Below are 14548 nucleotides of genomic sequence, written 5' to 3' on the forward strand. Positions count from 1 at the left end.
ATTGTTTGATCCTCATCAGTGCATGGCATGGATTAATTTGGCTCTATGGAGTAGGGCTTGTAAACCAAGAGGTACAGACTAACCAGCAAGCTCATGGTGACCCAGAACTCATTGGAGTGTGTAAGGGACTACAATGGTCCTAAAAGCCCCCTTACTAAGATGTTAAGAAAAACAAAAATTTGCTTTCCTAAAACAGAAAGAATTTGCGATAATTCAGGTTGGAGTGAGCTCGAGATGTCTCCCAGAGCACCACTGCTGAATATATGCAAATTAACCATTGTACCCTTAGAAGCTAAACACACCTCCAGAACCGCTGGAATGCAATGATGTGTCAGCTTGTTAAATTGTACAGAGCCATAATAATCCAACATGCATACAGACTGTTTCGGATTGTTTGATCCTCATCAGTGCATGGCATGGATTAATTTGGCTCTATGGAGTAGGGCTTGTAAACCAAGAGGTACAGACTAACCAGCAAGCTCATGGTGACCCAGAACTCATTGGAGTGTGTAAGGGACTACAATGGTCCTAAAAGCCCCCTTACTAAGATGTTAAGAAAAACAAAAATTTGCTTTCCTAAAACAGAAAGAATTTGCGATAATTCAGGTTGGAGTGAGCTCGAGATGTCTCCCAGAGCACCACTGCTGAATATATGCAAATTAACCATTGTACCCTTAGAAGCTAAACACACCTCCAGAACCGCTGGAATGCAATGATGTGTCAGCTTGTTAAATTGTACAGAGCCATAATAATCCAACATGCATACAGACTGTTTCGGATTGTTTGATCCTCATCAGTGCATGGCATGGATTAATTTGGCTCTATGGAGTAGGGCTTGTAAACCCTACTCCATAGAGTGTTATTTAATTTAGAACATGCAGTGATTTATAAGCATAATTTGCTGCTGCTAAATTACTACAAAACTTTGCCATGATTGTTTTTAAAATTTGGAGATAAATTGAAGAAAGTAAAATCATTAAAAAGAGTAAAAACATGCATTACAGGCACTTGGACGATAAGATACAGAGGCGACAGCAGAGTAAAAATCAAGTTAAAAAGGTATAAAATGAGGGGCAAGAGTGGACTTACCTCTACGACAAAAACACAACTATTGTATAAGATCAAGAAAAACTGTATTTATCCTTTCTCCAAAAACAGTTTGCAACGCGTTTCACGGGTCTCAAGTCCACTTCCTTAGGCAAAAATACACAAGGATCAACTTTCAAGTTGTGCGCACTAGTGAAGCGCCTCTGCACAGAGGCGTGGAGGTAAGTCCACTCTTGCCCCTCATTTTATACCTTTTTAACTTGATTTTTACTCTGCTGGTGCCTCAGTATCTTATTGTTCAAGTGATAATTATCCACCTGGTGGATGGGTGTGACCACCCTTCTTTCTTGTTCTACGGAGAGTGACTTCTTAGCCTGAGTGGGGACAGGCCTAATGTCCTTTCTTGCTTTTTGAGTGGTTGCCTGGCCTTGGCAACCTATACTGGTGAGTATTATTCACTACATACCATATCTACATTGTATTACAAATAATACACGATTGGCAGCTCTCGATTGTCTACCTTCTTGTTTTACATAATTATAGGCATTTGAGAAGTTTGCTGAATCAATCCCATTGAGCCAAATGAGCTAATAAGTTGGTCATAATACAAATGGAAAAAAAAGAATGGGCCTTTGGTCTGAGCCATCTGTTACTCAAATGGAAAAGGAGAGGAGGTAGAAGATGACATAAATGTGGGCAAGCTACCAGTGTTTCCCGTGTGAGATAAGAGCAAAGCCAAAAAAGGCCATGTATTACCTACAGAGGAGGACCACTACACAGAAGACAAGTATAAAACAGGTTTTTTTTATTTAGTAATTAAGTAGTTAGTTAGTATTGCAGTTACTGATTGCAGCACACCCATAAAAGTGAATATAAATTATACAGTTATAGGTCTCTGGAACCTCTACTGATGTACAGAGCCTTGCAAAAGTATCCCCCCCTCCCCCCCCCTCCTTGGCTAACCACCACCATGAAGACGAAGGAGCTCTACAAACAAGTCAAGGACAAAGCTGTTTAAAAGTACAAATCAGGGTAGGGTTATAAAAAAAATATACCCCCCTAGTGACCAGGCAATTTTTTTCAACACTTTGCCACTTTAACTATTTATTGCTCGGCCATACAACTTATTATTATTATTATTTATTATTTAGTATTTATATAGCGCCAACATCTTAAGCAGCGCTGTACAACTTAGCACACAAATGAAATTTACCTCCTTTTCTTGCCACTAATAGAGCATTTTTGGTGATCTCTGATTGCTGCTGTGATTTTTTTTTAATTAATTTAAAAAGTTATTTTTTTTTTAAATAAAATATCCTTTTTTTTTACTTCCCTCCCTCCATCCCTAAATTGGCCCTGACTGTGATCCTTACACTTCATTACCGTCTCATAGGCATCAGCCTATGAGAGGAATTAGATTGTGAGCCATTCCTGGGGACAGTTAAGTGACAAGGGAGTCCCCTGTACAGCGCTGCTCTAGATCGCAGCGCTGTACAAAAGTAAATAACCTTTTTTTGCTGTATTTCAGTTGACAGATCCCCGCTCTCTTTACGAGCAGGGAAGGCGCACACGAGCACGTGTTCCCTGCTAATCCCACCCACCCCACTTTGACGGTGGTGGTGGTAAATGCAGGGATATTCTTGAGCAAAACCTGTGTTTGTCTGCCAGTGATTTGAGACTGACTTTCATTGGCATGTCAATTTTGTTCCGGAAAAAATGCTAAGAAAATGCACAGGTGGAAACTTGGCCTAATGATTTTGCATTCTGTTAAAAAATAAAAACTCTTCACTGCCTTTGTTTACATTATGAAAATGGGTTTTCGTTGCCAAAATGCTTTTACTCAGAGTTTGCAAGTGTTATCAGTACTTCAATAAAGGTAAGATAATAAGTGTAGAGTCAGTTTACAATTTTAAACGTACTGAGAATATCTCAAGCAGAGATCAGCGCAAACCACGGCTAGTTTACGATCAGTATCAACACAGTGTAAAATCTTAAACCTCCAAAAAGAGAAATCAGTTGCTTTATACTTGGACCACCTATAAAACACAACTTTTAGCTATGCTGACAAAAGACATGCACCAACTGCAGTTTAATGACTCGTTAGATACAACCCTAGAAGAAATATGTGTAGGTACAGGTCGTTGTACATGTCGTGCAAAGTACTTTATCATGGATCTTGATCTGTAGCTGCTCACGGGGTTGGGAGTAGCCTGTAATGAAGCTGTAATTTGTACATGTCTTTTAATGGCACAGTTCAAAGTTGAGATTTATGTATGATCTGAGTGCTCTGAAACGGATTTCTCTTTAGGAAGTGCAAGAAGAGGTTTTACTGATCTTTATGTCATTACAGGAGGTTATATTTGCAGCTATTTAAAGTCAATTCAGCAGATGACAAGACTACAGTATTACCGGAGTGCAAAGTCCATCTTTCACTTATACTGTACATACCAGGGCTGTCATCCTTTTATCAAGTTGATTGGGGTGGTGTCAAATATTCAAAGAAATAACGCAAACACATAGCCTTATTGATCAGGGGCCCATTTTAAAGATAGTAAGGTAGTGAAAAGAAAGGTTGGATACTTACCAAGGGAGAGGGAATTTCTGGATAGTCCAAAATCCTGTGTGCTCCTCAACAGCTCTGTTGCCACGCAGGTTACCTTGCAACGTATTTGCTTGCCACATATGTTCTTGTGGCTGCACTCCCCTTCATGCATGAGCCCAGTTATATTGCTTCTGCATGGTACCAGCCAGCCACGGTGGGGGTTGAGTAGGATGTTGGAAACCTCTGTAGGATCTACAGGCTTCTATCGACTAAGTAAGTCCATGACCTTTTTTTTGGGGGGGGGGGAGGGGGGTTTGCCACCTTGAGTTTGTCTTGAAGGAATCCTGTCAAGAACCATGTACTGCCATTTCCTGCCTGCTGGTTGTAGTACTGACTTGAACTACCCTGGACTTCCACTTTCAACCAGCAGGTGGTTGCATTCTGATTCTGGCAGCCCCTTGCTTCCGCCACCCATCAACAGGTGGCCTTTCACTATCTTTACAAGGACTTGCAGTTCCCCGTCTGGTCTGCGGATCGCTCCAAGTGAACTTTCAGTATGATCACTCACCACCAGCTGCATCCTGTTTATGTTAATTCATTGCCTATTTAAGAACTGCCTCTTCCTTCATTAAATCGGTAGAACTTACTGTACTTGCACACCTGAGTTTCTGGACATTTCCCAAACCCATTCCCTACTATGTACCTGTACCCAGTATGTACCTGTCTTTGTTAACCTGGTGCCGAACCTGTTACTCTGTCCTGACTTTGCTTATTGCCTGCTCCTTTGGTGCCTGATATATATGTATGCAAAAGTATTCAGTAGTTTTCCACATTTTGTCACATTACTGCCACAAACATGAATCAATTTTATTGGAATTCCACGTGAAAGACCAACACAAAGTGGTGTACATGTGAGAAGTGGAATGAAAATCATACATGATTCCAAATTATTCAGCCCCCCGAGTCAATACTTTGTAGAACCACCTTTTGCTGCAATTACAGCTGCCAGTCTTTTAGGGTATGTCTCTACCAGCTTTGCACATCTAGAGACTGAAATCTTTGCCCATTTTTCTTTGCAAAACAGCTCCAGCTCAGTCAGATTAGATGGACAGCGTTTGTGAACAGCAGTTTTCAGATCTTGCCACAGATTCTCGATTGGATTTAGATCTGGACTTTGACTGGGCCATTCTAACACATGGATATGTTTTGTTTTAAACCATTCCATTGTTGCCCTGGCTTTATGTTTAGGGTCGTTGTCCTGCTGGAAGGTGAACCTCCGCCCCAGTCTCAAGTCTTTTGCAGACTCCAAGCGGTTTCCTTCCAAGATTGCCCTGTATTTGGCTCCATCCAACTTCCCATCAACTCTGACCAGCTTCCCTGTCCCTGCTGAAGAGAAGCACCCCTAGAGCATGATGCTGCCACGGTGCCACCACCATATTTGACAGTGAAGATGGTGTGTTCAGAGTGATGTGCAGTCCAATCCAATCTTACCATTTCTATGTAATATAAGGTAACTGCCATTTAGTATATTCACTCAATTTACCCCGTATACTACATAGATTTGGTAAGATTGGATGAAAAAGATTGGATCATTTGTGGCCACCATTAGTTTTCCACCACACATAGCGTTTTGCATTTTGGCCAAAAAGTTCAATTTTGGTCTCATCTGACCAGAGCACCTTCTTCCACATGTTTGCTGTGTCCCCCACATGGCTTGTGGCAAACTACAAACAGGACTTCTTATGCTTTTCTGTTAACAATGGCTTTCTTCTTGCCACTCTTCCATAAAGGCCAACTTCGTGCAGTGCACAACTAATAGTTGTCCTATGGACAGATTCCCCCACCGGAGCTGTAGATCTCTGCAGCTCGTCCAGAGTCACCATGGGCCTCTTGACTGCATTTCTGATCAGTGCTCTCCTTGTTCGGCCTGTGAGTTTAGGTGGATGGCCTTGTCTTGGTAGGTTTACAGTTGTGCCATACTCCTTCCATTTCTGAATGATCGCTTGAACAGTGCTCCGTGGGATGTTCAAGGCTTTGGAAATCTTTTTGTAGCCTTTCTCAATAACTTTATCCCTGACCTGTCTGGTGTGTTCTTTGGACTTCATGGTGTTGTTGCTCCCAATATTCTCTTAGACAACCTCTGAGGCCGTCACAGAGCAGCTGTATTTGTACTGACATTAGATTACACACAGGTGCACTCTATTTAGTCATTAGCACTCATCAGGCAATGTCTATGGGCAACTGACTGCACTCAGACCAATGGGGGCTGAATAAATCCGCACACCCCACTTTGCAGTTATATATTTCTAAAAAATGTTTGGAATCATGTATGATTTTCGTTCCACTTCTCATGTGTACACCACTATGTATTGGTATTTCACGTGGGATTCCAATAAAATTGATTCATGTTTGTGGCAGTAATATGACAAAATGTGGAAAACTTAGAGGGGTCCGAATACTTTTGCAAATGTGTGTGTTTGTGTGTGTGTGTGTATACATACTGCATATGTTTTGTATATAATTCCTGTATATATTGCTGTGTAAATAGTTAGGCAGATAGTCAGGGTATTGGTTGTGTGTGTACACTGCATTTTCTTGGTTGCTTGGTGATTTTCTATATATATAGACTTTTGTATGCACGTGCTTGCATCATATTGCTTTGCAATAATCACTACTGCACAATATTGTCCTTGTCTCAGTGTCAGTATCTCCTCAAACTGTAGTTATTCCTTGATTACCTGTCTTGTAATCATGACAAACACTTTGATAACACAGCAGATTGTTATTGAATTATTTAGGATACCCATTTTTACCTCAGTTAAGGATATTAACATGTAGCCCCCCATTCCCCCCCCCCCCCCCCACACACACACACACGCACACACGCTCAGTCATGTTTAGCCATGGCAGTGATGTAATTTTCCCTTCTTCCCAGAGCAGAGAGGACTTTAGATCCACTTTAAAATACTATATAACTGAAAATAAAAATATGAGACTCATATCTTTGCTACTATTGTTCTATTTCATAGCTGTACTACACATACAATTCACTATATCATAAGTTTATTTTCACTTCATGTTTGCTTTAAAGGGATCCTTAAGCCTACAAAAAAAATGAGTTTTACTCACCTAGGGCTTCTACCAGCCCCCTGCAGCTGTTCCGTGCCCTCGCAGTCACTTATGGATCCTCCGGTCCCCCGCCGCCTGCTACTTTCATTTTCGGCCGATAGTCTTACTGCTCCTGCACAGGCTTGGCCATGCGTCTCCTTCTATGTGTTCCTGTCTGCAATAGCACCCTGATCATGCACTATCCGAGAGGATACCAGGGAAATTAAATCATACACTTAGTCCATGGGACCAGCCCTATGGGTATATCTAATTAAGCAATAAGCTTAGCGTAAAAGTCAGTTCAAAAATGCTGGATACTTAATAATATCACATGCACAGGTTCGGGCGTATATCTATACTGCTACAGCCTCTGTGTAGAGGCTGAATACAAATATAAATGGAGGTCCTTGCAGCTCGCCGCTCGCATCATACAGTGCGGCGGCCGTTCAGTGCACGTACGTTGCCATGGAAGCACCGACGCCTACTAGGTGTTTACACACAGTCGCCCCCACACCATGCGCACCTCTGGCAGCCTGGCTGCCTCTTGTGTCGCACAATGCGGCGGCCATTCAGTGCACATACGTTACCATGGCAACAATGACGCCTCATGACGTGTGTAAACATACGGCTTGCTATATCATTAGCTCAGGCCGCTCGGTGCTTCCATGGCAACGTACGTGCACTGAACGGCCGCCGCACTGTATGATGCGAGCGGCGGCCGGGTTGCCATAGGAACGCACAATGCGGAAGTTGCGCAGATACGACCCGGAAGTGCTCCGGCGAGATAGACGCTGGGGTCGCGCGGGGTATGAACATGCACTGTACGGGGCACCTACGCGCCGAGCATTCAAACACACAGGACGCGTGAGGGCCCCGCAAATGGGTATGCAATACTAGTGGGGACACACCCAGTGGGTGCACACACATCAAACCTCCAGTATTTAAACTCGCACCTGACGAGGTGCTTCAGCTCTGACTGGGGCTATTGCGGGGGGACATTGTGGTGGTGGGGGTAGCACTAAGCATTGTATATATGTATAGCACTCTGTGAAAAAGCCGTTTAGGTGAAACATGTCGAGACTCATATACCAAGCACTTTGTAAATAGGCACTCTCACTGTATATATATATGTTCCTCCTTTGTTGTGGGCTGAGTATGTACGAGACCTCAGGGCTCCTCTGGTAGGCATATGCTCATCAGCAGACCGGAGTAGCCTGTACAACTCCCCACAAGTGCATTTACAGGTTCCTACAATTGAATGGAATAGCTACACCACACCTTATAGGTGTGGGGGATGAGCGAGGACCTCCATTTATATTTGTATTCAGCCTCTACACAGAGGCTGTAGCAGTATAGATATACGCCCGAACCTGTGCATGTGATATTATTAAGTATCCAGCATTTTTGAACTGACTTTTACGCTAAGCTTATTGCTTAAAGGGATACTGTAGGGGGTCGGGGGAAAATGAGCTGAACTTACTCGGGGCTTCTAATGGTCCCCCGCAGACATCCTGTGTTGGCGCAGCCACTCCCCAATGCTCCGGCCCCGCCTCCGGTTCACTTCTGGAATTTCTGACTTTAAAGTCAGAAAACCACTGCGCCTGCGTTGCCGGGTCCTCGATCCCGCTGATGTCATCAAGAGCGCACAGCGCAGGCCCAGTATAGTCTGTGTCTGCGCAGTACACTCCTGGTGACATCAGCGGGAGCAAGGACACGGCAACGCAGGCGCAGTGGTTTTCTGACTTTAAAGTCAGAAATTCCAGAAGTGAACCGGAGGCGGGGCCGGAGCATTGGGGAGTGGCTGCGCCAACACAGGATGTCAGCGGGGGACCATTAGAAGCCCCGGGTAAGTTCAGCTCATTTTCCCCCGATCCCCCTACAGTATCCCTTTAATTAGATATACCCATAGGGCTGGTCCCATGGACTAAATGCAATAGCACCCTGCACAGGTGCAGGACGCTATTGCGGACGGGAACTCCTGTCAGGCCTGTTTGCAAAGTGAAAGTAGCTGGCAGCGGAGGACAGGAGGATCCGATCGTGACTGCGAGGGCACGGGACAGCTGCAGGGGGCTGGTAGAAGCCCCAGGGGAGTAAAACTTTTTTTTTTGTAGTCTTAAGTATCTCTTAAAAGCGGACCCAAACCAAAATTTTTTTTAATTCAAAATATTTAGTTGCACCACTCTGACACATACAAAGATAAATAAACACTCCTTCAAGCCTATGAGCATTTCAGTGCATGCTTTTCACCCTTCCCTTTTCATAACTAGGGTTATACAGGTTGCAGCCATTACTTCTCAGCTTAGTAGGAGCTTTTAGATCATGGGTGTGTTTGTCATCAGCTACCCTCCCTCAAAGGGGCGTCATCTATGAGATCACCTCCCCTGTGACATCATCAGTAGCAGCCTGTGGTTTTTTTGTTTTGTTTGTTTTTTATCTCCTCCACCAGTCTGCCGGACTCTGTCCCAGCAATATGAACGGAAGGGAGGGGTTCTTCCAATAAATGTAAAATATTTTATATTTGTCATCATGCAGCTGGAAAAAGGCTGCTGTTTATTATTATAAGTTAGAAAATAGATTTTATTTCTGAAATCTTGTATTTTTAATTTGGGTCCACTTTAAGTAATACTATGTAACTATGTAACACTTAAACTTCTGTCATCTTCTGTCATCTTACTTCCTCTTTAAGCTTAGGCCCACTTTACTGAGACGTGCACCACTTACTAGGACACATCTTCAAAACTTGCAGCTGCTAAAGGAAATGAGGTATTGTTGAAAGCTATGCAAATAAAAAACATTTTTAAACAATGCCCTGCATTGTCTTTCATGATTTTGTTTTGAGAATAGATTGATATATATTTAGGCGTTCTGAACAGTTGCTTAATCAATTACTGGTGGCTGGCCAGTAGGAAAGATTTTCTGTGGGGAAGGAAGTCTCAAGTGGACATCTGGATTTATATTTGCTTTGATGATTCTCAAAAGCGTTTGCAAATCGCTACAAGTGCTCCTTCTTTTAAGAAAGCATTGCTGTACTTTAAAATCATTTGTCAGGTTGAAGTTTTTTTTTTCCACAGAAGTGGGATGAAATCTTTGAAAATACCTTCAAACTATGTAAGACTCTCCAAGAAAAAAAGCAACACTTATTACTTTTAAAATAAGTCCGGTAGCTGTAATTTTTCCACAGAACATAAAGTTGTTGATTTTGGTTGCCATGGCAGCCTTCTAAACAGACATTTAGGCTTCCTGTTCTATCCACTGCAAAGAAGTAACTGTTACTTTGAAGAGAGGCGAACCTCACCCACTGGGTGTTGGCATGGCATCCAGGCATAGTGCTTAACACTCTGAATGACATAATGTTTACAGTCACAGGAGTGTCACCAGATTAACGGCAAGTCTACTTGGATTAAGATGTCTACTGAGTAGCAGTCTACCTCAGATGTTATTTGTCAGTGTGCATGCCTTCGTCTCAGCTCACATTTTCACAGTAAAACTGGTATTTCAAGAATGAAAGGGCTTTTGTTTTTTAACTAGGAAATGTAATTTTCATGTAGTTAGTTGAAGAAAAGCAGTCTGATTTTATTATATCACATTTTACGCTATAAAGAGTTCACTAGACATGTCATGTGTGCTTGTCATGGGTTTTGTTTGTCTGGTTTTACAGACATTGTAATATACAAATGAAATATTTCCCAAATGCAGGGGTAACACTTGTTAAAAATAGGGCAACAATCAAAATAGATTGTTGTAGCGCCATTGACTCCAATGCATTTGCGTGTCGAGCGTTACACTCGTACCACTTGGCAAGGCACTTCCGTCGCATTGCGTTACACCGCGGGTATTGTGGTCAGTCTCATGAAGACTAATAGCCACTGCGACAAGGGAGCTGCGGGAAAGCGTACCGCAATGCGAAATGATGCAACATCTTTGAAAAGGGCCTCAAGGAACAAAACTGTAATGTTTTCCAAGATAGGGTATCAGATTAGACTTGGTTTATCTCAGTATTAGAGTCCTAAGGCGTGTAGACACTCCAGACTTTTTCAAACTACGGGTCGTCAGCTCGGCGGATCAGTCAAAATCAGTCTTATCAGTCTGACGACAGCCTGTACTCACGTGGAACTGTCGTCAGAACAACCGCCCCGCGGGCGGGTCTAATGACCCGTAGTTTGAAAAAGTCTGGCGTGTGTATGTGCCTTTACCTATAGACTTTAGTGAACTACACACTCCAGCCAGTGCCTTGACTCCTGGAAAGCTAACTTCATAAAGTCAGGGTGGCCCACACCATAGTCTTTCTCAGTTCCTCTAAGGAAAGAAACTGTACGGCTACTTTGCCCAAATGCGTAATAGGATTGAAAATATAAGTCAACAAGCCTTGAAAGATTTCCAGAACATTTCACAGTACAAACACAGAAACCTTCTAGCGTAGATGCTGATCAATAATGCAAACAGATTGTGTTATTGATTTAGCTTCTGGGGAGGAGAGAATGTAACAGAGCGTCATTTGTTACAGATGGGTGTTGCCCAAAGCCTTTTCTGCATTCTTCTCTGCAGTGGTTTGCTTGCACTGTCAGATCTGCTGACTATCGATGTTGAGTTAATAGAGGGTAGCAGGTTACTCCTCACATATTTGAGGTGTCTCTCTATTGTATAAAGTCTAACATCTATCTAAATTAACCTCCCTGGCGTTTTAAATCCCTGCGCCCGCATGGCCGCGGGTGTTTTTTTTCACATAATTTTTTTTTATCATGTAGCTAGCCTAGCGCTAGCTACATGATTCCCCCCTCCCTGCTCCCTCCCTCCCACCCTTCTGATCACCGCCGGCGATCAAACCCATCAGGAAATCCCGTTCTGAACGGGATTTCCTGTAGGGCTTCCCCGTCACCATGGCGACGAATGGAATGACGTCATCGACGTCATGACGTCAGGGGAAGTCCCGATCCACCCCATAGCGCAGCCTGGCGGTGATTGGCCAGCCTGCGCAAGGGGTCTGCGGGGGGGGGGGGCCCTCTTTCACGGCGGGTAGCAGCGGATTGGCAGCAAGCGGCAGCGTTCGGGTAAAACCTGCAGCTAGCAAAGTGTTAGCTGCGTGTTTAAAAAAATATGAAAATCGGCGCACCAGGTGTCACAGGAGCCCTGGTGGCTGGAACACGATATGCCTTCCAAATGGTTCCAGCGCACAGATCGTGCAAACTGTGGTCGCAGTCAATGCGCAGAAACTGTTGGGAATTGGCCGCAGACAAACCAGAAGGGAGCCTGTGGGTTACGGAAATACACTTTACACACTATTTCAGGGTATATATCTGCCACCACCACTGGTATGGGCCAGTGGTCCCTACCGACTGACTGACTGATCCTGCAAATAAAACGGTTAAAACACGCTGTATCCTGTCTAGGTATCAATAATAGTAGCGACTCCTCAGAGACCTGAGTTCAGTTTCTGTGTATGGCTGTATAGCAGGTGTAGCGGAACAGTAAACGACTTTGATAAAGTCTTTATTTACGTACAATATAAATTATTAATATATACAGAAAATCGTTAAAATCAACAATTATAGAGACAAATGATAACACAGTATAAAATAAACTAAAAGAAATAAAAAATCCTTAGATTTGTAGAAAGATGTCCTTTTGTGGGAAAAACGTGTAGAGTTCCTTTTGTTTCAGTTCAAAGTTCAGAGTTCAGACCAGGTGGATGCCAGCATATCCTCAAGCTGGCACAGATGTGATCAAGATGGTGTTTCAAGGTGGAGGACACTTGCGTTTCAGCCTGTCAATAGTTTTATTACCCATCGCTGTGGGGAGTGGCTATGACAGGCACAAGTCCAGCCTCGGGAGGATGGAGCAGGGGCTATCCCATCCTTACAGACCCTCAGACTGGCAGAATTCTAGTTGGGCCCTTCTTGGGGTGCACGTGGGGGCAGTTAAAACCTATACCGCATATTCACACTCAGCATGATTTTACGACTCCTAGGACATGAAATATAACAGGTCTATCATGAGAATTTACCCCCCGTCTCTTCAAACCCATATTGCTATGAGAGTTTAGGGGACAGAGTTCTGGGAATTTCACAGAACCAGCACCGGGACTCATGCTACACTTTCCCCACGTTTGGTGAAGCTGCCATCTCAGAAACCCCAGAAATATGACAGATCTGGGAAGTTATGGATTATGCTATGAGCCTCAGGTCATTCAGGGTGTGTGCTGGCAGCTGGCTTCCCTTTGATCCTTACCAGGGAGCAAGGTGTCAAGACCTCCCGGGGATTCGTAGCCTGCCTGGCTGAATCTAGGCCATCTTATCAGAGTGAAACAGCTGGCATATCCTCTGAGAGGGGCCATTAGCTCTCCAGGGGCCCGGAGAACCAGCTTGTTACAGCTAAGTGCTAAACGCAATTAACTACCTTTCCCAGAACTGTCTATCTTAAAACCAAAGTTTGTCATTCTGAATCCTGCAATAGATGTGCGATCGATTGCGGTGATCAGAAACGACTGCTGGATCTGCGATTTTTGTGCGTTTGACGACTGGGCGTCGCCTGGCGTCACACCAGGGCCTGAGTAATCCAGTGCGGCATTACTGGACGAGCTGAGCTCGTCCGTAATACCCAGGAGGTTAAATAATCGTACCATGTCCAGTCACACTACTCTACAATAAGTGTTTGCCTTACAGTAAAGTCTTTCCCCAACTAAGTGTGCCTTGCACCTTGTTTCCAATTGTCCCATTAAATGTTTCATCCCAGGAGGTTTCCCTTAATATGGCCAATCTTTTGTACACTAGTGTTGCCAATCTTCACAGTGTTCTTTCAGTTTATCCTGTTCTGTATAGGTGTAAATACATTACAGCACATGCTGTGACTATGGGTGTGGTACTGTACATGGTGTAAATGTGACTGATTGAAGAATATGGATATATCGACACTGTTAGTCAATACGAGAGATTAATGGGTCACATTAAAAAGACACACATCTGATATGAAAAGGTTAGTATTATATATATGTCTCTTCACATGACAACAATATAATAAATATTGAGTACATCATTATATGTTACCCTTTCTCAGCATGCATATTTGGCATTCATGTAGATTGTAAGCTCATAAGGACAGGGACCTCCTAAATTGAGAATATGGGTGTGGCTGGTGCCTGGGAAACGTTGGTGCTGCCATAGGCGCCTATAAAAAACAGATAAATTCCGGCTATAGCCAGAAATTTGGGTGTTGTAGGCACCCAATAAAAACAGCAGTTGCCAGAGGTGCCCATGAAAAATAGTGTTGGCAGAGTTGAGAGTAGTATTTCACCAGAGTTTAACTACAGTAGAAAATGGGGGGAGGTTAGGGCTAGGAGTAGGTGGGTCGGGGAGTTAGGGTTAAGCATGCGTCTATTTGAAAAGGGCGCCTGGTGTAGCCCTTATACGCCAAATTTGGCTACAAAAAGGGCACCTGGTGTAGCCCATATACCAACTTTGGCTACAAAGGGCACCTGGTGTAGCCCATATATTTCAAATTCGGCTACAAAGGGCGCCTGGTGTAGCCCATATACCAACTTTGGCTACAAAGGGTACCTGGTGTAGCCCATATATTCCAAATTCAGCTACAAAGGGCACCTGGTGTAGCCCATATATGCCAAATTCGGCTACAAAGGGCTCCTGGTGTAGTCGAAAAAGCTAATTTTAGTTTATAAAAGGATGCTGTTATAGGCAAAATTTGTTGGGCTATAAAATGGCTTTAGATCTAGCTGAGAAAAGTGATTACTATGACCTAACTTATCCCTACTTTCACACAGAACCCTCCCCTGGTGGTGCCTAACCCTAACCCCTCCTTGGTGGTGCCTAACCCCTCCCTGGTGGTGCCTAACCCTAATAA

Source organism: Hyperolius riggenbachi, chromosome 9 (assembly GCF_040937935.1).
Source record: "Hyperolius riggenbachi isolate aHypRig1 chromosome 9, aHypRig1.pri, whole genome shotgun sequence".
NCBI classification, from domain to species: Eukaryota; Metazoa; Chordata; class Amphibia; order Anura; family Hyperoliidae; genus Hyperolius; species Hyperolius riggenbachi.